This window comes from Mus musculus, chromosome 15 (assembly GCF_000001635.26).
Source record: "Mus musculus strain C57BL/6J chromosome 15, GRCm38.p6 C57BL/6J".
Classification (NCBI taxonomy): domain Eukaryota; kingdom Metazoa; phylum Chordata; class Mammalia; order Rodentia; family Muridae; genus Mus; species Mus musculus.
Window position 1 is genome coordinate 92,050,490 of NC_000081.6, and position 23,216 is coordinate 92,073,705.

The window sequence follows — 23,216 nt, forward strand, 5'->3', positions numbered from 1 at the left end:
AGACTGGTTATCGATCAGTATTGTGCCATTACTTTAAATAAACACTTGTCACCCACGGAATTGCCCATGGCAAATGTCTCAGTTTGCTTTACTCTGAACGTTTATTTTATAGCATTTTCCCCCATTTTAAATACAGGACCCTATGTAAGCAAATTTTGGTTAAATGGTATATAGAGTTTCTACAATTTTTGCTCTGAGGAAATCTTTCATGACCTATGTGGTCAATGATAGGCAACTGCAAAGGAACAAAATCACCATTTCTGATTTGACTGCGATTTCTTTCCGCTTAATTGTGCATCCCGTTTTCTGTTTCTTCACTGAAGTCCACGTTCATACTGAGCATTTTTTTTTGCCTCTGCTGGTGCCCCTGGTTGAATCTCCAGGAGCAGAGAATCTCTTTTAAAAGTTCCAGAGATCTGGCTTTGGCAGATCCTCCCTCCCTCTTGGAACCTTTAATGGTAGTTTCTAAGGGTAGTTTCCCTTCTCAGAGGCCCTCTGACCCAGAAGCAGAAGGTTTTCAATCCGCGGACTACAAGGACTCTTCGCTGGTGGGCTCAGAAGCTAAGAGTCAGTCCACAGAAACCCTAGAGTTGAGAATGACATCTCCTCTGTCCAATCAAAGGTGCAAGTTTCCCTCCGGTCCCCGCCTCCTCTCCCCGCGGCCCCAATAACTGCACTCTGAGGCCCCGGCTACTGCTGTCAAGTAGCTAGGGTGGGCTCCGCCTAAGCGAGGAGTGGCGCTGGGCTGGTGGGAGATGCGCTCCCAGCTGTTTGCAGCGGGAGCGGGAAAGCTGTAGGGCCAGGCAGCGAGGAGGCGACAGGAGTGGGGAACAGGTAGGAGGCAGGCTCGCCCTTCTGCAGAGCACAGGGAACGCGTGCTTCCCTGAGGCCACCCAGCCCCTGCCCCGCCCTGGTTACCCCGGCTCCCGGGGTCGCTGTAGCTGTCACCGCGACACCTATGACACCAATCAGAAGATGGGATGGAGGGGGTGGTGATGGTCTGGATGCTGGAGCCGGGGTGATGCACCGGGAAGGGTTGCTGAAAGGGGCCCCAAGGGGCACTGCGTCTGGGCAACTTTCCTCGCAGACGCAGCAGCTTGCTGCGGGGTCAGGCCTGGGGTTTGCCCTGTCGATGAGGTTGGGGGCTGGGGTCGCAGACGTGCCAGCTGCAGGAGCCGCGGGTCCTGTGAGCTCTTCAACTGCTCCGCATGCGGGGCGCCGCCTGCTCCCCTCCCCCGCACCTGCGGGGTACCCTCCAGCACAGCGCTGGCTGCCGGTGATGGCCATGAGGAAGGCAGGGGCTTGTACTTCCCCTGGCTAAAAACCAGCTCCCTTAGGGCTTGGTGACTGGGGAGAATCTCCGCATTTTCTGATGTATCCAATCTGAGGGAAAGCCAACGTACCTCCTCCACAAGGTTCTGCGGATTGGGCAGGGCAGAAAGGCAGTTTCCCACCGGCCTCGCTGTTTCCTACGGGGAACTACCACTTCATCTAATCAAGTGGCTGTGTCAGGATGAGCTCCAAAGCATCCTCCCTGGGTGACCGCATTTGGGCACTGGGTGTTGGCCCAGTGCCGATTCCTGCTGGAATCAGATTGCTGGTAGCAGTAGGGAGAAGAATTGCAGGGAAATCAGATACCCTGCTGGGAAAAATCCTGGGGGGAAAATAGGAATGGTGGGAAAGAAGCAAGAAGTGAGAGGTGTAGCCATTTCTGGCTGTCCTTTTTCTCCCCCCATGCCAAATCCAGCATGGGCATCAGTATGTGTGCCTGTGTGTGCACATCTCCAAGGTGGAGGAGCTATATATAGCTCCTGCGCAGCCAGCCGGTTTCTTTGCTGCTGAGCAGGCTGCCTTGGTCTTCTCAAGCAATCTGCAAGCACGGGGTGGGAGGGGTAAAATAGAATCAGATTCTTCATTGGGGGGGCGGGGGGGAAGCCAGGGAAGAGAGAAACTCAGAGTAACAACCCCCTCCCTACCTTCACACTCGGGATAACGTTTCTGTAGCTTACAGAAAGGGATGTATTCCAAAATTATTATTATTTTGAATGGATTTCTGGGTTTTATCCCACGTTTTTCGGATTCATGGTGCATATCGACCATTGCAGCTTGAAGTATATAAAGGCATCACATTAGTATATATCATATCTACAATAGTTTATTAATTCACTGGTGCACAATATTGTGCGCATGCTTGTATATCTTGGCTATTTGGAAATAAATTTATCTGTGTGGTAACTTGTAGCTAGCTACTCTCTGGGGTCTGGAAAGGACCCACCCACTTTTCAGGATGCAGGATTGTGGAACTGGTATGACCATCTGAGATAGTTTTGATGTAGTTCCTTGGACGCATCTTTCTTGTGGCTTATATAAATTTGTGCCGACATGATATTTCAGACGTATTTGTATTGCATGGACCTTCCTTTTATAAATGTTTGTACATTTATTTTTTTTTCCGTAAATTCAAAAAAAAATTGAGATTCAGGAGGAACAAATAGTGGGCTTAAAATCTGTCACAAATCTCAACTCTACTATTACTAAAGTCTACTGTGCATTCCTCTTCAAATATAAGACTCTGCAGTTTTCCGTAATTATTAGTCCCTGTAATAAATTTAAATAGTGTTGATATCAGCAAAAATATGTGCTGGGGTAACTTTTTTCTTTATATGCTTCAGAATTAATTTCTGAACTCCTAGATATTCTAATATATCAGAGGGGAGCTGGTGTTGAATTTGCCACCCCAACTGCCTGATTATCTGATTTGGGGAGTGTTTCATTCTTAGTTTTACTCTCATGGTATTCCAGGAAAGAATAACAGAGTTGGCATCTAGGTTTGTCAGGAAGCTTTTCTTAAATATCTGAGCATGTTTGCACTGTGGGAGTGGGAACACAGTTGACTGTGAATAAGCAGAGCTACTACTGATTATTATACAGAATCCACATTTATCAACTACATGCCGTTTTTAAAGCTACAACCTGGATCGCCTTGGACGATAATACAAGTGGAAACCTTGTCCATCACACTTAGTCTTATGTGGTTAACCTTATGTAGTACTTGTTTCATTATCTAGCTAGACAAAGAAATGCATTTCTGAAAAAAGGTTTTACTAATTATTTTTTTTTTTTTTTGAGAAAACTAGACTTTCCTAGAAAAAGGGAACCCCAGTTGAAAAATCACCATTCTCACTATCTTAGTCAGGGTTTCTATTCCTGCAGACAATATCATGACCAGGAAGCAAGTTAGGGAGGAAAGGGTTTATTCAGCTTACACTTCCACATTGTTGTTGATCCCCAAAGGAAGTCAGGACTGGAACTCAAGCAGGTCAGGAAGCAGGAGCTGAGGCAGAGGCCATGGAGGGATGTTCCTTACTGGCTTGCTTCCCCTGGCTTGCTCAGCCTGCTCTCTTATAGAACCCAGGTGTAGCATCACCCACAATGGGCTCTCCCAACCTTGATCACTAACTGATAAAATGCCTTACAGCTGGATCTCATGGAGACATTTCCTCAAGGGAGGCTCTTTTCTCTGTGATAACTCCAGTTTGTGTCAAGTTGACACATAAAACCAGCCAGTACACTCACCCTTTCCTGTTCCCTCAGTATTTTCTTACTTTCTAATTGATGCAGGAGTGCTCAGCCCATTGTAGGCAGCACCATCCCCACTCAGTGGGGCCTAGGCTATAAAAGGAAAGTAGCTGAGCTAGCCAGAGAAAGGAATTTAGCAGTCTTTGTGTTGTTCAGTGTATTATCACAGCAAATGCCACCCCCAAACAAACAAACAAAAACCAGCAAACACAAAAACAACAACAACAAAAAACAACCAACCAGCCAAACAAACCGGGACATCATGACCTATATTGTTTTACAATGACCACACTGAACATTCTAGGCAGGCTCAAAGACAAATGCTGAAACCCCATCATCATAGCAAATTATTCACATCAGTGTTGCAAAGGGATTTGAGGCTTATCTATTTGTCAATAGAGAGCAGAATTGAGGGCTACTTTTGGAAACTCTGTCTCCATTATCCTGCCAGTGATGACTCATGGCTAATGTGTGGGGTGTTTCTGTATTCTTACCCCAGAATGACTCAGTGGTCTAACACAGGTGATGACTGGATTCTGTTTTTACCATATATTCTTCCTTATGCACCACACACCCAACCAGAGAGTTTGGTAGAAGATAGACTAGATTTCTACAAGTAAGAGCATTCTATCTTACCCCACCCCAACCCAAAATCAACAAATAGGAAGTCATCACTGGTCCTTGGGACACTCTCCAAGTTAACCGTCTCCTTCCTCAGCTCTCTCTCTGGTCCTCACCATAATAGTCAAAGTGAATTTGCTGCATTTTCCATGATATATCCATTACCCTGCCCCCATGCCCATTAACATGGTCTATTCTCTGCTCTAAACAACCCATCTACTTTGTATGTACTTGTCTAATCTCTTGATGTCTTCAGTCAAGTGCTACCATTTCTACACATAAACTGTCTATGCTTAGCATCATCATATCCTAGAATCTACGTTCTCTAAGTCAATGGGAAGCCCCCTGCTTGACCAGTGCCGTATCTGTTTTCTGCTTATTACCAGTCTGTTCTTCCCCTCTGACAGATATTTTCCATGTTTTTTTCTCATCTTCCCCTAAATTTCAGCTGTAGACACCACAATCATCTGTTGTCAAGTTTTCTTACTTTTCTAAAGCCTCCTTCCTTGCTCTCCCTCCTATTTTGGCTTTCTTCCCCAAGATCTCAAATGACACGGTTCCTTCTGCAGTTCCATTTCTATTAAGTTCCTAATTGTCATGAATACTGTCCTGGTTAAGACATAGGCTGTGGGGGGCTTCGTTATGCAGATATATGAATATATATTCATTCACTATTGGGGTCTACAATAACACTGTAGAGGCGTTGCTGGTTTATCCTGAGAAAATGCATGGAAGGCATTCAAGACAGGACTTGGGCTACAGCAATTATTTATTAATTAATAACTGTTCTAGCATTATTTATAACTATGTGTATGGAGCATCATTGCCTATCCCCATTGATAGGCATCAGCCCTAAGCTGGCCATTAGTAATAGATGCTGTAACTTTCCATACAATTTTGTTTGTGATTAATACTTTGTAAGTTTTCCTTTCATCTAGAACTATCCACCATCTATTCAGTACTTTATCTGTTCTCACTCTAAATTCTAATGTGTATTCTCTGTTATCCACCCTATCAAATTCTTCTGTTGTTATAAATCTAGTTTGGCACAGTGGGCATTAAGCCATGTCTGCCAGCATAGGAGCTTTAACCCAAGGTGCCACCTAAAAGTGAAGTACCTTCGATTCTTGCTATTGTTTCTCCCTTACTTTGAAACTTTTTCTTGGCAGTAAGACATATTTGGGTCCAACTTCTAAGAAGGACTGAGTTGCGTACCATTGGCCATGTAGCAGAAGGATGGTAGATTGCTCACTATGGCTGGATGAAAGCCTGTTGTCTTGTTGTGTAAAATTATATTCAAAAGTGTGTAAACAGGTAGTTATATTCCTATACTTATGATAAAATTGGAAATAAATCTAATTAAAAGAAAGTACAGAATAACTAAGGAAAAATTAGAAATAAAGAAAATTATGCCCTATAAGGAGATGTTTTTCAATTATGAAAATTTTCTTTCCTTTCCTTTTTTCTTTCCCTTCCCTCCTTCTTTGCTTCCTCCCCTTCTTCCTTCTTTCCTTCTTTCCTTCCTTCTTTCCTTCTTTCCTTCTTTCCTTCTTTCCTTCCTTCCTTCCTTCCTTCCTTCCTTCCTTCCTTCCTTCCTTCCTCTCTCTCTCTCTCTCTCTCTCTCTCTCTCTCTCTCTCTCTCTCTTTTCTCCTTTTGACAGGTCATTTGGTTAGAGTGGAATTCAACTGTAGCTCACTTGCTTACTATGTAGAGGAGGTTGGCCTTGAACTCACAGAGATCTGTCTGCCTGTGTCTCCAGTGCTAGGATGGAAGGCAGATGACACCATGCTATTTTTCTTATTACGTTGATGTACATAGACATTTTCAATCTGTACCCTTGACTGTTAAATATAGGGACGGTGACAATCGGCTTTTGTGATCCACTTTACTTTTGCATCAGACACTAAGTATTTATCCTTTTCATTGGTCACTCTTAGTAAGGAAGTATATATGGTTTCCAAGTGTACAGTTGTCATTACAGTGTTTCTAGATTTTCTTAGTTAAGGAACTGAACATAAATATACATGCTTTGCATTTATGGTTATTTCTTTATCATTATGGATTAAAAGTTATTAGTGAAAATGTATTTGTAACCTCTTAGTGGATACTGACAAACAGCTTCTCAACAGTCCATACACAGATTTATATTCCACCAATGGCTACACCAATTTGGCAATGCACTGTAATCATAGACACTTGGTATTATGTTTTTTTTAAAGGTGACAATTTGAGGATAAAAGTTATGTATAGAGTTCTTTCCTGTGCTTTGGGGTGAGTTTATAAAATACCATACTCATTGGCTACCTGTGTTTCTCAGTTTGCGAAGCTGGATTGACTGAGGGCACTCATATGTTCCTCATAGAACAGGACATTTGCAAAAGTCTTTCTTTGATCCCCAGATTTGGGCTTTTGGATTTATGGGGAGAGGGGAAGGGGGAAACACAAGCCGTGGAGTTTGAAACACATCTCACTTTGTGCCCAGGTTGACTTTGAACTCACTATTAGTCTTAGGTTGGCCTTGAACTTGTGGAGATCCTGTTATGTTAGGATCTTGAGCTGAGATTGCAGATATGACCTGCAGTGCCTGGCTGTGCCTTTCTCAAAACATGTTCTGTCATACAGGTATTTATAAGCTTACTGTCCTTTTTCAATTCATTTCCATTGTTACTTTGTATCACATCAAAGCTCAGAGAACTGCTTTCTGCCATCTAATAGAACTTGAGTAGGAAAGGTCAGAAATGAACAACACGGGTGTCTTTCATCCACGAAAGCAAGATTGAACCTGTGTGCCTCTTATGTCTGCCCACATGTGAAGTGGTTCCTGGGGACACATATAATATAATACCAGTCTATTATATTCCCATTATTCTTTCTGTGGTTCTTCCGGTAAGTAGATGGCTCCTTAATTCTTTCTGAGCCTCCATTGTCCATTCCAAAAATATCACAGGGCAAAACATACTAGAGAAGATATTAATGACCAGGTTACTCAGTCAGAGCAGGGCACACTGTTTGCACAATTGTCTGAATGACTCAAGCACTAAATCTGTTCCTGCTAGGATTATCCAGATGGTCCCCAATTCAGCGGATAATTGCTCAACCCTGTGCTTGATGATGTAGACCCGACTGCGTGTGACACACCTTTTCGGTACTGTTTTGTTGCTTATTTTCTAAATGCTCCTGATTGGTCACTTTAGGTTTCTTATGCCAGTTTATCTAGTCCTTTAACCTGTTCTCTTAGATATATCAAGGACTATACAGAGTTTGGTAGCTAACCCTATTCAGGTAACCACTGTCTAACTGCCACATGTTAATCTTTTGAACACTTTGTTTAATATGTGGTGGTTTGAATGAAAACGAGTATATTCCATTGGCTCTTTAGGAGGCGTGGCCCTGGTGAAGGGGGTGTGGCCTCGCTGGAGGAAGTATGTCTCTGGGGACTGGGTTTGAGGTTTCACTCAAGCCAGGCCCAGTGTGGTACTCTCTTCCTGCTGTCTGATGGTCCAGATGTAGAATTATCCTCTACCTCTCCAGCACCATGTCTGCCTGAATGCCACCTTGATAATGGGTAAACCTCTGAGCTATAAGCCATCCCCCAATTGAATGGTTTCCTTTATAAGAGTTTCTGTGGTCATAGTGTCTCTTCACTTCAATAGAAATTCTAACCAAGACAGCGTTTTAAATAAAAATGTTTGGTGTTCAGAGACACTCCCTGTGGTCTTCTTTTCATAGTCTCCTTTACACCAAGCTCATTTTCTAGCTCACATCCACAGCTGTCTTTCCAAAGAAAATTTCATAATGACGTTCCCCAGGCTGAAGGTATTTGAATGGGGTCTGCCTTTTTATTTCCCAAGGTCCTTTTTTTTGCTTTTTCTTTTTTTATTTCACCTGGTAATTTATCAGTAGTTCTTACTACATTTTTAAACTTCATCTCTCGATCTTCAGATCTCTTCCATCTCTAATCGCTGACTATGCCCAGGTTACTGACCAGCCTCATTTCTTGCGATTGACACTTTCTTCCTCCTCCATCCCATAATTTGTTGTTAGTCTCCGACATTGGTCACTTGTCTCTTTGTCTATCTTTTAGGTGACCTGCCTAACTCCTCGTGCCTCCAGTTAGGTTCTACCTTTTTCATACTTGCTCGTTAGAGTTCCAGCCTTGTGTTTGTAGCCACTATGTATGGTATCTCAAGCAATCTATATGTAAGGACAAGATCCTAGCACTGTATTACATTCAATTGTTTTCTCACAAAAGCTACTGTGTGTGTCCTGAAGAATAGAGACTATTACTAATCTACCCTGTGCCCCGGGAGGCCCTCACATATGTTTTGTATTTTGTATTTCTGAAGACACAAAGAAAAGAAGGACAAATCTAAATTAGTTTCTATGATTTCATCAAAGTACACACCTTTTCTTTGAAAAAAGCAACAGATAAAAACCACAAGCCCTGGTGCTTTTCATATTTCAAATTTAATATCCTGGTTTTGTGGATACAAGATAGATAAAATACATAAGATAGATGAAAGGTTTTAATGAAGATTTTTTTTGTAATGAAAATCCTTGCCTAGGATGTGGTAGTTCTAGAATGCTAGATCCCTAAGTTAACTTCTTTTAAACAATCCTGTATTTCAAAAGAGAGGAGACATTTGTGGATGCGTGGATAATGTAGATATATAAATTCAACTAGCTAGAATGAAATGATGTCAAAAATAATCATATTTTCTCTGCTTAATTAAATTTTCATAGTCATATCTGATATTTTACATTGCTCTCCTAAGCATACCGCCTGTGTTATGACATAGTCAGATCCTCACAAGGCTTTTGACAGTTACATTAAAAAGCTTTAACATTACATTACATGAAGAACTGCAGGTAACTAAGGAATGCTGAGAGTGAGAGTCAGCCCTGAAACCGTGCGTGCGTGTGTGTGTGTGTGTGTGTGTGTGTGTGTGTGTGTGTGTGAGAGAGAGAGAGAGAGAGAGAGAGAGAGAGAGAGAGAGACATTATACAGGTTAGCAGGTTATATTTAGGAATATACATTTATATACTGTATGAATGTATCCATAATCAATGGAAAAAGAGGCCACAAATTTGAAAGAAAGTAAAGAGGGGTATGAGGAGGGTTTGGAAGGAGGAAAGGGAGAAATTATGTAATGATATTATTATCTCAAAAATGAAATGTAAAGTGTGATTATCCGTGTTTATAGATGAAGTCAGAGGAAGAAGTAAGCTTCCAAAATTCAAATGTTAGTGCAGAAGTTACACATTAAAGGGTTAATATCACTCAGATCCAGTGTGCATATGGCTTACCTCAGAGAGGCTCCCAACACCTGTCAGGTTAAGGACACTTCAAAGTTCTGAGCAGTGCAGTATCCATTTCATGAATAAATTTTATCTACTTTCTGTAGTTTGAAAAGTGCAACATTTTGTTTCTTATCTTTTAAATTTGATTCACTGAAATAAAATGTGGGGGATATTTCTAGGTAGAGACACTCAACGCTCAACTTTTTAGTTTTCCTTATGATGAAATTCTATACAATCTTCAAGATTTGTAGGAGTCATGTCAAAAATCCAATTTTGGGGGGAAGTGGGAACAAAAATAATGAAAAAGAAATTCATCTTTTAAATGATGGCACTTAGAGCAGTAGTCTACCCTGTCTGAAAAGTAAGTGTGTTGGGATATAAGAATTATATTCTATACACTTTGCAAATGTATCATCCCTATGATCTCCATTCAGTGGTTAACAATAACCACGTATTAGACATCATATGAGAATTATGATTTTAAATGTGTTACACGGGGCATCTCAGCACCTTAAAAATCCAGTGAAGTGGGCTTTAAACATGGGTCACACTACTGTGTAAGTCAGGAAATGAGAGGTGTTAAAGAGCAAATACCAATATGATAATCTACATCCAGATTCTGCAGCTTTGTTGTGTATGTTTGAAGCTCGGGACCAACCATGTGTGTCTTAGTGCACACGTGGTCATGCCACAGCATGCATGTGGAAGTTGAGGACGACCTCAAGCGTCTTCCCCTTTTACCCTGTTTGAAACAAGGTCTCTTTATTGCTTAGTGCTCACCAGTATGTACAATGCTCCAGATTTTAATCCTCCCATTTATTCTGTGCCCAAGCCCTTCAAGAATAGCTTTAGTATTCTGTGAGTTGCGGTTCGCACAATCCATGTCTATGCTCACAAATACACTGTGCTAACTCAAGGAGTTAAATCATTCTAAATTTGCAAATGTTTTATTCATAGACAGCTAATAAACAAAAAAGGTCTTCCACTATGGTGATTTAAATGACGATGCTTCCCCAAACACGAATTAGATCTTTACAATGTACCATTTAAATATTTATTATTATAATTTTGACTCAAACATCAGAAGTTTATGGCTTTCTGACCTAATTTTCCTTCCTCCTACCACAAAACATTAGCAGTAATTCTATCCTAAGGCTTGTAATCTGACCACATTTAATTGTCATGGCAACTGAAAATGCAGATCTGTATCTGCAGCTGTCGGGGTGTCTGCTAAGATGTTATAAACAGTGTACTATTTCAGTCTGAACATTGAGTTGTTTAATATAACAGACTTTTATATCAGAATATGCCAGTGTACAATATTTTTATAAATCAGGTGCAATACATTTTAATCAAAAAATATTTTTTAAATGACTAATGGGTAGATTCACTTTTGGCTTTTACATGTCATTCTTGGATTATTATAACTCTGATTACTAGAAAGCTATCTGGTTTCTCATAGTGAATTTAGATATTTGGGCTTATGTGTAGTTTGACTGGTGATGAACATGATACCTGCTTTTAGTTAAACACGTTTAATTTTCTTTTATTGAAAATAGATTTTTTTCCTTCATACAATATACCCTGATTCTGGTTTCCCTTTCCTCTACTTCTCCTTGTTCATGCCCACCACCCTTCCCACCTAGATAACTCCTGTTATGCCTCATGTTAGAAAGCAAGCACACATGTGTGTTATAATTATTTATACTACAATTATATATAATAAAATAAAATTTTAAAATAAAACTTTTAGAAAGACCAGATACAACATTATGAGACAATGAAGCTCTGAAGATGTCTTTGAGTTCTTTTCCATTGGCCGCCTACTGTTGGGCAGGCACCCTACCCTGAAGATTTGTTTCCACAGTGAGACTTGCTTGAAGGAAACTAAAGTTGCATTTGCAAGTGACTATCAGTTGGAGATAGCTTCTGGGTTAGAGATGGGGGTTTGGTGTGTCCACTTCTCCTTTCAGCGTTAGGACTCCATGTGATGCAAACCTTTGCTGACCCTGTGCATGCTACCTCAGTCTCTGTGTATGTGTGTTGGTCATATATGTGTCGTATATGTTTCAGTCTTGCAGTGTTTAGAAGTTAGGTGTCCTCTATCCCATCTGACTCTTATAATCTTTTGCCCACTCTTCCATAGAGTTCCCTAAGCCCTGAGGGGTGGGGGGAGTGTTTTACGGAGACATAAATCCTTTTAAGGACTGAGTGTTCCAAAGTCTCTCACTCTCCACATATTTTCTTGTAGATCTCTGTATTTGTTCCCATCTGGTGCAGGACAAGGTTCTCTGATAATGACTGAGCAAGGCACTGATCTATGAGTACAAAGGAATATGCCATCAGGAGTCATTTTATTTTATTGCTACATTCCTTCTGTAGGTCAGTAATATTTGGTTTGCTCCCAGGTCCCTGGACTACCTAATCTCAGGTTCTTGGTTACCCAAGTGGGACTGAGTAAGGTCTCCATCTCATGGAGTATGCCTTAAATCAAAACATATTTGTTGGTTACTCCCTCAACCTTTGTGCCACCATTATGGTTACATATCTTGCAGGCAGGACACCATTGTAAATCAAAGGTTTATACGTGGGTTGATATTTAAGTTTCTCTGATAGCATGTAGAGTATCTTCCTGTACCAAGGATGCTAAAATGTAGGGGTGTAGAAGCTTCCAGTTCAAATTCTCCATGTTCAATGAGTCATGTAGGTGTTGTCTTTAGAAATGGGGCCTGGTAATCAGACTGTGGAAAGTAATCTATAACCTTTGCAAGAGCCTGGGTTGTTTGGGGGATTCCCATGGGGCCAATTTGGCCAGCAATTATGGATTATATATAGTCCATTCCCTAAACTGAAGCTTCAATTGTTGAGGAGAGTTGTCCAGTTGGAACTCTATCTCCCCATATGTTTGGCAACTTTATTGTCTAGATGACATGTCTTGGTTAGAATGTAGTGTTGAAGTCACCCTCTATTCACTGTGTGAAGGTCAAAATGTGATTTAAGCTGTAGTAGTATTTCTTTTGTGAACTTCAGTGCTCTTGTGTCTGGTGAATAAATGTTAAGAATCTCTGTGTCTTCTTGGTGAATCTTTCCTTTGATGAGTACGCAGTGTTGTTCCCCGTCTCTTCTTAGTTTTTTTTTTTTCCTTGAAGTCTTTTGTCAGATGTGAAAGTTGCTACACAAGCTTGATTATTAGTTTCATTTGTTTGGAATATATTTTTCCATCCATTCCCTGAGGTAATGTCTATTCTTGATGCTAGGGTGCTTTTCTTGGATACAGCAGTAGGATGAGTCCTGGTTTTGCATTCATTCTGTTAGTCTGTGTCTTTTTATTGGAGAAATGAGACAGTTGATGCTGAGAGTAATCAGTGAGTAATGTTTGTTGACTCCTGTTAGTTAATTCTTGTGGTATGATTTTTATTTTTGCCTCTCCTGATCTGTTGGTCTGAGATTGCTTCTCCCTTGTTCTTTTCTTGGGTAAAGTTAATCTCTTCAGTTAGAAGTTTTTCTTTCTAGTGCCTTCTGTAATGTAGGATTTATAGGTAGATGCTGCCTAAAATTATTAAATTCTTTTTGTCTCCATCCATTGTGATTGGATGATTTGTTGGGTATAGTGATCTGTGCTGACAACTGTGGTATCTTTGAATTTGTAGAACATCTTTCCAGGCCATTCTGGGTTTTAAATCTCCATTGAAAATTCAGGTGCTCCTCTAATGCATCAGCCTTTAGATGTTACTTGATGTTTCCCCCTTGAGCTTTTAATATTATTTCTTTGTTCTGTACACTTAGTAACTTAGTATTTTTATTATTATGTGTTGAGGGGAATTTTTTCCTTTGGTCTAACCTATTTAACGTTCTGTTCTGTTTTCGTTTGTTTATGTTGTTTTGTATTGTTTAGTTTGTACCTTATAGGCATATCCTTCTCAAGGTTATGGAAATTTTCTTCTAGGACTTTTTTGAAAATATTTTCTGTGCCTTTGACCTGGTTTACATCTCCTTTCTGTATTCCCATTATTCACAGATTTGATCTTTTCACAGTGTCCCAGATTCCTGGAATGTACTGTGCCTTGCTGTTTTTAAATTGAACATTTTCTTTGACTGATGTATCCATTTCTTCTATTGTACCTTCAACTCCTGAGATTCTTCCATTTCTTTTATTCTGTTGGTGAGCCTTGCCTCTGAGATTACCCTATGGATTCTCATTTCCAGATTTTCCTCTGTTTTTTTTTTTTTTTTTTTTTTTTTTAAATTGGGTTTATTTCCACTTTCGAGTCTTGAAATGGTCTATTAATTTTCTTTCCTTTGTGTTTTCATACATTTCTTTAATTTATTTATTCATTTCTGCTTTAAGATCCCTATCATAGTCACAAAGGGTATTTTAATGTCTGTGTCTTGTGTTTTAATTATGTTGTAATTATCGAGGCCAGCTGTGGTAAGGTTGATGGGTTCTGATGTGGATATATTGTCCTGGCTGTTTTTTACACTGGTGTCTATCCATCTGAGTTTGGTAAGTTTGTTATTATAGGTGCTAGTTTCTGGTCTTGTCTTTGTTCTGTGTGTGTTTTGTTTCTTGGTTTCTGTTGCTTGCTTGTTTTCATGTGGATTTTAGCAATTGAACTCAAGTCTTTAGGTTGTATACTGAGCTATCTCTTAATTTCTAAGACTGTGGGATGGCTTTAAAGATTCTGACATTTATAAGAACAGACTCAGGAAACATGTACTTTTTTGGTAACAGATTGTTGTTGTTGTTGTTGTTGTTGTTGTTTCATTTCCTTGATCCAAATTCCAATTCATAGTAACAGTTCCTTTTTGATTATACAAGTACCTCATGCATATATTTATTCTATTGCTGAAGGTATGATTTGTTCTAGCTCTGTGTTATTACTTAGTTCTACTAAACAAATTCATTATTGTACACATCTTTTCTAAAATATAGGATCACCATAGCTTCAATTGTCAACTTTTCAAACCTAGAAAGAGGCAACTCAACTGAGGCATTGCCTCAGCTGCATTGGGTTATGGTCCATTTCCTTGATTTCTAATTGATGTAAGAGGGTCCAGCCTACAGTGGGCTGAACTGCCCTTGGGCAATTAGTCTTAGGTTCCATAAGGAAGGTATCTGAGCAAGGCGGAGGAAGCATTCTTTCTTTGTGGTTCCTGCTTTGAGTTCCTGCCTTGGCTTCCCTTCATAATGGACTGCAGGTCAATTAAACCTTTTCCTTCCAATGTTGCTTTTGCATGGTTTTAAGACAGCAACAGAAACCTACTTAGAACTGGGTTGTTTGAGTCTGTTATGTTAGAAACAGGCATGCTTGTGTCTTTCCACAATGTCAGAGTTTATATTGAATAATAATGCATTTTAGTCTTTCAATTATGACTGTGGAGTATTTTTCAGTTTAGTCTTATATCTTTAAAAATTGCATTATTTATTTATTTGTTTGTTTGTTTATTCATGTGCATGCATACATGTCTGTCTTGTGTGTGTGTGTGTGTGTGCGCGCGCGCGCGCGTGCATGCCACAGCTTGTATGTGGTAGTTATAGAACTATTCTCGGGAGTTGGTTTTCTCATTAAATCATGTAGGTTCCAAGCACTGAATACAGGTTGTCAGTCTTGATGGTAAGCACCTTGACACACTGAGCTATGCCACCAGCCCAAGTATTAAATTTTTTCTTAATGATGTTTGAAGGGTGTGTTTGTGTGTGTGTGTGTGTGTGAAGACATTGCATGCCTTTTGTTAGATTTATTATTAAGTACTTTCTTTCTTCTATTGTAAGTATTATACCTCCCAGGTTTTGGTTTCTAACTCAGGTGTTAATGGATAGAAATAGAATTGATTTTCCTACTTTAATTGTTAAAGTATTACAAAACTGACTTATTCAAGTCCAATAATTTAACATTTCTAGTGAATTACATCCTCTGATAGTAAATTTCTTCCTTTTTGACAGTCCCTATAACTTCTTATCAAAATGCATTTCTTGTAGTATCTTGGATTTCTAGTGTAGTGCTCAATTCAACTCATTATTATGATGACTCCTTGTCTTGTTTATGAACTGAAAAATTGTCAACATACTTTAAATATTTTTGTAAGTAACATACCATCTTATAGAAATTCCCATTTCTTTTACTTAGTTTTAAATTTTATTAGGACTGCCATGTAAGTCTTCTTTTAGTTTACTTTGATATGTTAATTTTCAAATGTTAAAATAGAAATTTTAGAACAAACTTATGTTATTCCTGATGCATTCTTTACCTGTTATATTGTAGTATTTGTATGATAACCATTCATTTAATTTCTTTACAGCTTTGTTTCCTTTTTTGCTTGTAATGGTTTTCTTCATGATTGGGTGTCATGCTGGGTGAACTGGGAGAAAGAGTAGCAACTATTTTCTCTTTTCTATCTCATGAAAGGTTCCTGCCACGTTTTTCTTAGATATTTTATATTTGTTAGTGAGGACATTTGCCCGTACCATATTATTTGTGCCACATTTTGTGTTAAAATCTATTTATTTGAAGTCTTATAAGTGTTACAATTATTTATGTCTTGACACAATGTAGACTCACATGAGAAGAGAATATTAATGAGGAATTTTGTCTGGATCAGGTTTTCCTGTGGGCTTGCCTGAATGCAGGGTGGGATGAATACACACAGACACACACAGACACACACAAACACACACAGACACACACACACACACACAGACACACACACATACACACGTCTGTCTATCTATCTATCTATCTATCTATCTATCTATCTATCTATCTATCTATACCTCTCTGTGTCTCTCTGTCTGTCTGTATTTCTCTCTCTCTCTCTCTCTCTCTCTCTCTCTCTCTCTCTTTTGTGTGTGTGTGTGTGTGTGTGTGTGTGTGTGTGTGTGTGATTCATTAGATTGGCTTACATTGTGTAGTCCGGGTAACCCAGCTATGCCTGTCTCATGATGGAAAGACTGAGAATACAGGAGTTGGTTAGTCCACAAGCCTGGATGTCTCAGAAGTTTCAATCTAACACTGGAATCCTGGAGGATTCCTGGAGAGCTACTTGTCTTCAGTCTACACTGGATTCCCAAAAAAGTTGGTTCTAATACTGCCAAAGGAATACAGCAACAATAAGAGATAAAAACTTTCCAGGAAGAGCAAGCAAGCAAAGGCAAAGTTTTCTTCTCTCAAATTCTCTAAGTGGGTGGTCAACAGAATGTGTGACCCAGGTTAAGGCTAGCCCTCACAGGAGTAACCAGCTGTGTGGGTTTTACTTAATGCTGATGTACTTAGACTGACAACCAAGATTAGCCGTCACAATCACGCTCTGTGAATGGCCCTTACTGAGACAGGGTCTCCTAGACTGTGTGAAAGTGCAGAGAGCAAGCTGAGCACTCTCATGCATGCTTTAATTCATTGCTCTCTGCGCCCCCCCCCCTATGGGTGCAATAAGAATAGCTGCCCAATTTCCTGCCATTGCAACTTCTTTTAACAATGGACTATAATATGAATCTGTGAGCCAAATAAACTATTTCTCCTTTTAAGTAGCTTTATGTCAGGGCATTTTATCACAGCAACAAGGAATAAAACAAATAGATAGCTTTATATGTTTTGGTAAATTATACTTTCCAAGGAGTTTTCCACCTGAATTTATTTATTAAAATTTATTTTCCAAATAATTTCAAAATAGCTTTTTAATAGCTATCATCTTTAATGATGACTCTTAATTCATTTAAATCCTCCTCCTATAAAAGCTGTTTATGATATCTTTGGGATATTTAATATATTTAATATTTAAATTTAACTTAAATATTTAAATATGTAGAATATTTAAACTGGATTTTCTGTGTAAGTTTGGAACATAATATTATTATAAAACCATGTACTGTTTGTAATTCTGATGCTTTTTTCAATCCTGGATAACTTTCTATTTCTATAAATTTTTGTCTCAAATGATGCTTTATGTTTTATCATTTGGATAGTATCATATATATATATGATATATATATATGTGTGTGTGTGTGTGTGTGTGTGTATTTATATCTCACTGTTAGATCTTTGCATTATGTACAATGCACTAAGAAAAATAGTGCTATAAGAACACTATTTAATCCACCCCCTTGCCCCTCACTGCAGACAGGAGAGCTGGCCCCTATGTCTCAAGGGTGGGAGAACTGGCCCAATCCCTCACTGGTATAGCACTCAGGAGAGTGAGCCCTAAACCTAGAATGGGAAGCACAGTTGGACTGATGCAGATGGGAGGAGTGCAAATGGGTTGGTTGGTGAGCTGGTCCCAAGGACAGGAAAGCAGAAAAGAGCTGACCCTAGTGGTGCGGGCTCAGGAGAGCTGGTGGCCTGAGCAACTCTGCTCCCTCCCAAGTTCAGACTCAGGACTTTGAGTTGACCCACCCCAACATCTACCTCATCTATTATCTGCTGGAGCTCGTTAAAGGGGTTAAAGGGCAAATCCTGAAGATCCAGAGCAACAACAGGATATCCAAGAGGAGTCCTGGTGAGGATCCAGTGTTGATAACACAGTAGAAGCCAGAGACCTCCAACCAGACCAATGACTCATTGACATTTACATTTGCACATAAAGAGTGGTAGATAAAAGTGTATACTGTATGACACACTGACACAGTACATACTGTGTGACACACTGACACAGTACAACTTCCATAATCAGATTTTTAAATTTCTATTTTATTTTATTTTATTTTATTTTATTTGGGGGAGGGTTGCAAGGGTGCAGGATGGGCATAAGGAGATATGGCTATGAATGGGATTAGGGTCTGTGATGTAAAATTCACAAGCACAAAAATCAATTAATTGTTTTAAAGAACGCTATTCAATACATACTTTTGAACATATCAGGTAACATTTCTCAAATATATACTAATGGAGTCAAATGGCTGGCAAAGAAGAACTTTTCTTTATAGATTCCCCCCACCCCAAGTTATGTTAGTTACTTGTTATTAGGGGAATACTCTGACAGAAGCAATGTAATAAGAAAGGGGTTTTGTTTCTTTTGTTTGTTTGCTTGTTCTTATTTTTTGTTTTGGCTTCCAGTTCCAGGTTAAAGTCTGCCATGGAGAAGTCTTGTCTGCAGGAGCTTTAAACCATCTGGTCTGCAGTGGGAATGTGAAGAATGGGGGAGAGAGAGGAAAAGAGAGAGAGAGAGAGAGAGAGAGAGAGAGAGAGAGAGAGAGAGAGAGAGAGAGAGAATATGTATGCTTGGCTCAGCTCACCTTTTCTTTTCTCATGTATATATGTGTGTTTAAATTTAATTCATGATTTTATTATCATCAATTACTTTAAATTAAACTGTAATTGTATCTCCCTGCTTCTCTTTCTTCCCTCTACCCCTTCCCATGAAATACCCCCTTATTCCCTCTGAAATAATGCCATCTTTTCTTTAGTTGTTATTCCTAAGTCTGTAAGCACAGCCGACTCCTTTGTTTCAGTGTTACTTGTGTATATGAGTTCCAGGATGATTACTTGGTGGAGGCTAACAATACAGGGCCTCATCCCTAGAGAAGAATGTTTCCCAGAATCCCTTAGTTAGGAGTTCTCAGGGGTCCAAGGTTAGTAGATGCTATTGGTCTTCCTTTGGGGTTCCCCACCCCTTCAGTTCCCTCAATCTTCCTCTAACTCTTCTATAGGGGTCTGTGACCTCAGTTCAATGGTTGGCAGTAAGTGCCTGCATCTGTCTAGGTCAGCTGCTTGTAGAGCCTCTCAGAGGACAGCCATTCTAGGCTCCTGTCTATAAGCACAACATATCAAAGATGATAGTGTTAGGGTTTGGTGCCTTACCCATGGGCTAGATCCCAAGTTGGCCATTCCTTCAGTCTCTGCTCCATTTTTATCCCTGCATTTCCTTTAGACAGGGACAATCTGGGTCAAAAATTTTGAAGGTGGGTTGTTGTCCCCATCCCTCTACTGGGGGCCATGTCTAACTACTGAAGGTGGTTTCTTCAGGCTGTTTCCCCACTGTTGTGCAGTTTGGCTAAGGTTAACCACAGTGAGTCCTGGGAGCCTGGGACTTTCTAGAGTTTCCTTCCATCCATACCCCGACCCTCACCCCCCAAAGCTGCACATTTCTATTCACTCTCCTGGTTCTTTGGGCTTCTCTCCTGTCTTCCCCCATACCTGATCCTGACCTGCTTTCCCCTTCCTGTCCTACCCAGGTCACTCTTTCCTTCTATATCCCATGACTATTTTGTTCCCCCTTCTAAGTGGGATTAAAACATCCTCACTGGGGCTTCCTTCTTAGGGTCCATGGGGTACATCATGGGTATTCTGTACTTTTTGGCTAATATCCACTTATCAGTGAGAACATACCATACATGTCCTTTTGTCTCTGCGTTACCTCACTCAGAATTAAATTTTCTAGTTCCATCCATTTGCCAAAAAAAAAATATGTGTTAGTTTTTAATAGCTAAACAGTATTCCATTATATAAATGAACCATATTTTATGTATCCATCCTTCAGTCGAGGGATATCTGGGTTGCGTCCTGTTTCTGGCTAATACAAACAAGGCTTCTATGAACATGTTGGAACATGAGTCCTTGTGGTATGCTGGAGCATCTTTTGGGTATATACTCTGTAGTGGTATAGCTAGGCCTTTAGATAGAACTATTTCAAGTTACCTGAGGAATTTCCAGATTGCTTTCCAGAGTGGTTGTACTAGTTTGCAATCCTACCAGCAATGGAGGAGTGTTCGTCTTTCTCCACATCCTTGCCAGCTGACCAGTTGAGTTTTTGATCTTAGCTGTTCTGATTGGTTTAAAGTAGAATCTTAAGGTCATTTGGATTTGCATTTCCCTGATGACTAAGGATGTTGAACACTTCTTTAAGTGCTTCTTGGCCATTCAAGATTCCTCTGTTAACAATTCTGTTTGCTATGTACCCCATTTTTAATGGTATTATTTGGTTTTCTAAAGTCTAACTTCTTGAGTTTTTTGTATATTATCCCTCTATCAGATGTAGGATTAGTGAAGACCTTTTCCCAATTTGTAGGTTGCCATTTTGTTCTATTGACAGTGTCCTTTGCTTTACAGAAGGTTTTCAATTTCAAAAGGTCCCATTTGTCAATTGTTGACCTTACAGCTTGAGCTATTGGTGTTCTATTCAGGAAAATTTCCCCTGTGCCAATGCATTCGAGGCTATTTCCCACGTTCTCTTCTAATAGATTCAGTGTATCTGGTTTTATATTGAGGTCCTTGATCCATTTAGACTTTATGCTTGCGCAGGGTGATAAATATGGATCAATTTGCATTCTTCTACATGCAAACATCCAATTAGACCAGCACCATTTATTGAAGATGCTTTCTTTATTCCACTGTGTGGTTTTGGCCTATTTGCAGAAGATCAAGTGCTTGTTGGTGTGTGGGTTTATTTCTGGGTCTTCCGTTCTATTCCATTGATTGACCTGTCTTTCTCTGTACCAATACCATGCAGGTTTTATCACTGTTGCTCTGTATATTAAGCATAGCCTCAGGGCAGGGATGGTGATTTCCCCAGAAGTTCATTTATTGTTTAGAATTGTTTTGGCTATCCTAAAGTTTTGCTTTTTTCCTTATGAAATTAAGAATTGCTCTTTCTATGTCTGTGAAGAATTGTGTTGGAATTTTGTTGGTGATTGCATTGAATCTGTAGACTGCTAAGGCTGGACACCAATAACAACAAACACAACAGAAATCCCACATATTCGTTGAAGCTCAACAACTCTCTACTCAGTGATAAATTGGTTAGTGAAGAAAGAAAGAAATTAACGACTTTCTGAAATTCAATGAAATGAAGGGACCCAAACTTAAGGGACACAATCAAAGGAATGTTAAGAGGAAAATTCATTGCAATAAGTGTTTTCATAAGGAAATTGCAGAGATTCTATATTAGCAACTTAACAGCACACCTGAAAGCTCTAGAACAAAAAGAAGCAAACACGCCCAAGAAGAGGAGGCAACAAGAAATAGTCAAAGTCAGAGATGAAATCAACCAATTAGAAACAAAGAGAACAATGCAAAGAATCAAAGAGCTGGTTCTTTGTGAAAATTAACAAGGTAGATAAACCCTTAGCCAAACTAACCAAAATGCACAGAGACAGTATCCAAGTTAGCAAAATCAGAAATGAAAAGGGAGACATAACAACAGACACTGAGGAAATTCAAAATCATCAGATCTCACTACAAAAGCCTACACATGACAAAACTAGAAAAATCTAGCCCAAATGGGTGACTTTCTAGACAGATGCCATGTATCAAAGTTGAATCAAGATCAGGTAAACTATCTAAACAGTCCCATAACACCTAAGCAAATAGAAGTAGTCATTAAAAACCTCCCACCCACCCCCCCAAAAAAACAGGGCCAGATGGTTTTAATGCAGAATTCTATCAGACTTGCAAAGAAGAGCTAATACCAATACTCCTCAAACTATTCCACAAAATAGAAACATAAGGAACCCTACCCATTTATTCTATAAAGCCACAGTTATTCTGATACCTAAACCACAGAGAAATATCATTTTAAAAGGTTTAGAAAATTTCACAGGTATCCTGGGCTTTGGATTTCATCACTGGCCACAGCTGAGGTCATCACCATGTTTGTTTTATAAGTATTATCTTTTCCTATTTCCAAACAAGCATATCTGTTATAAGAGCATATGGAGCAGTCATTTACAATGTTACTAAACTACCATAAAGGGGATTTTAGAGATATTTTACATATTTAAAATAATAACATATTTTATATTTACCCATGAAATATTAATATATGTGTTTATTTACAATGGCATTTTTTTCCTGAAGCTCATCATGTCTGATATGTCCAGAGGGAAAATGTTTTCCTATCTTATTTACTTTGACTTTGGTAAAGTCACTAGTTTTATAGAAGACACATCACTGCTATTAACCCAAATGCTTTTGTCACCCTTAAATGTGCCCAGAGAATCTCTGCTAACCATGATTCTGGTTTATACTAGCCATAAAAATCTATTTTCTAGTACTTTGCTCAAACCATATACTGAGCAGCCACAAAGCACAGCAGGCATGCCGCGAGTATGATCAGTGCTGTGTTTGCTTCTTATTTATTCCCCTTTGCCTTTCAGAGGCACCGTTTGTCAAAGAAATGCACAGGTACTTTTGTAGCACTCAAAAACAATTTTACTTTTCAGAGATGGTAGTAACCTGTTATTTGTTTAGCTAGAGAATTAAAATCACTCGGGAGGATTTTTGTCTCACCCTGGGAATTCTTTTCTTCGAAATTGCCTGCAGTGTCCTTTCCCTTGACATCAGTGTTTGCAAGTGGATTGACTATTTCCAGGGCTGGTTACCATGGACCTTGTGTGTCTATCTCATTTATCATACATGGCACGGCTCTGAGGTAGGGCATGTGCTCAGAATTATGGGTAGTCATGGCAGATGATTCTCCCTGTATCTAATCAGAGCTTCGGTTACTGTGTTTTAATAATGGACTGCAAAGAGAGGTCTGGGAAACAACATCATTTAAAAATATTTGATAACTAGAGGATAGAAAGTTTTTTATGTCTGTTGAACTGTAAATTCAGGTTGGTATCTGCTTCTGGTTCTGTCACACTGGCAACTCCCTTGTGGTCCCCAGTGCACCACTTCCAGACCTCTGCCACAGCCCCTTATACCTACACTTCCTTTCCTTTACTAGATTTTAAACATGGAGACTGTACTGTGCGTTGGATTTAGAAACACTAAACATAACATGC

At 39.5% G+C, this 23,216-nt stretch overlaps 1 protein-coding gene across 4 annotated transcripts in view; it reads left to right on the top strand.

Annotated features, from left to right (window-relative positions):
* The first annotated feature begins 662 nt into the window (after positions 1-662).
* Cntn1 (contactin 1) overlaps positions 663-23,216 on the top strand; it is a 290,816-nt gene continuing 268,262 nt past the window's right edge. The window contains exons 1-2 of one of the 4 annotated variants that reach the window (NM_001358051.1): positions 676-834; positions 7,258-7,346. The gene's annotated coding sequence lies outside the window, so the exon portion shown is untranslated. Of the gene's footprint in view, positions 835-7,257; positions 7,347-23,216 lie in introns of all 4 variants that reach the window. The other 3 variants (XM_006520383.4, NM_001159648.1, XM_017316422.2) reach the window with 3 other exon arrangements.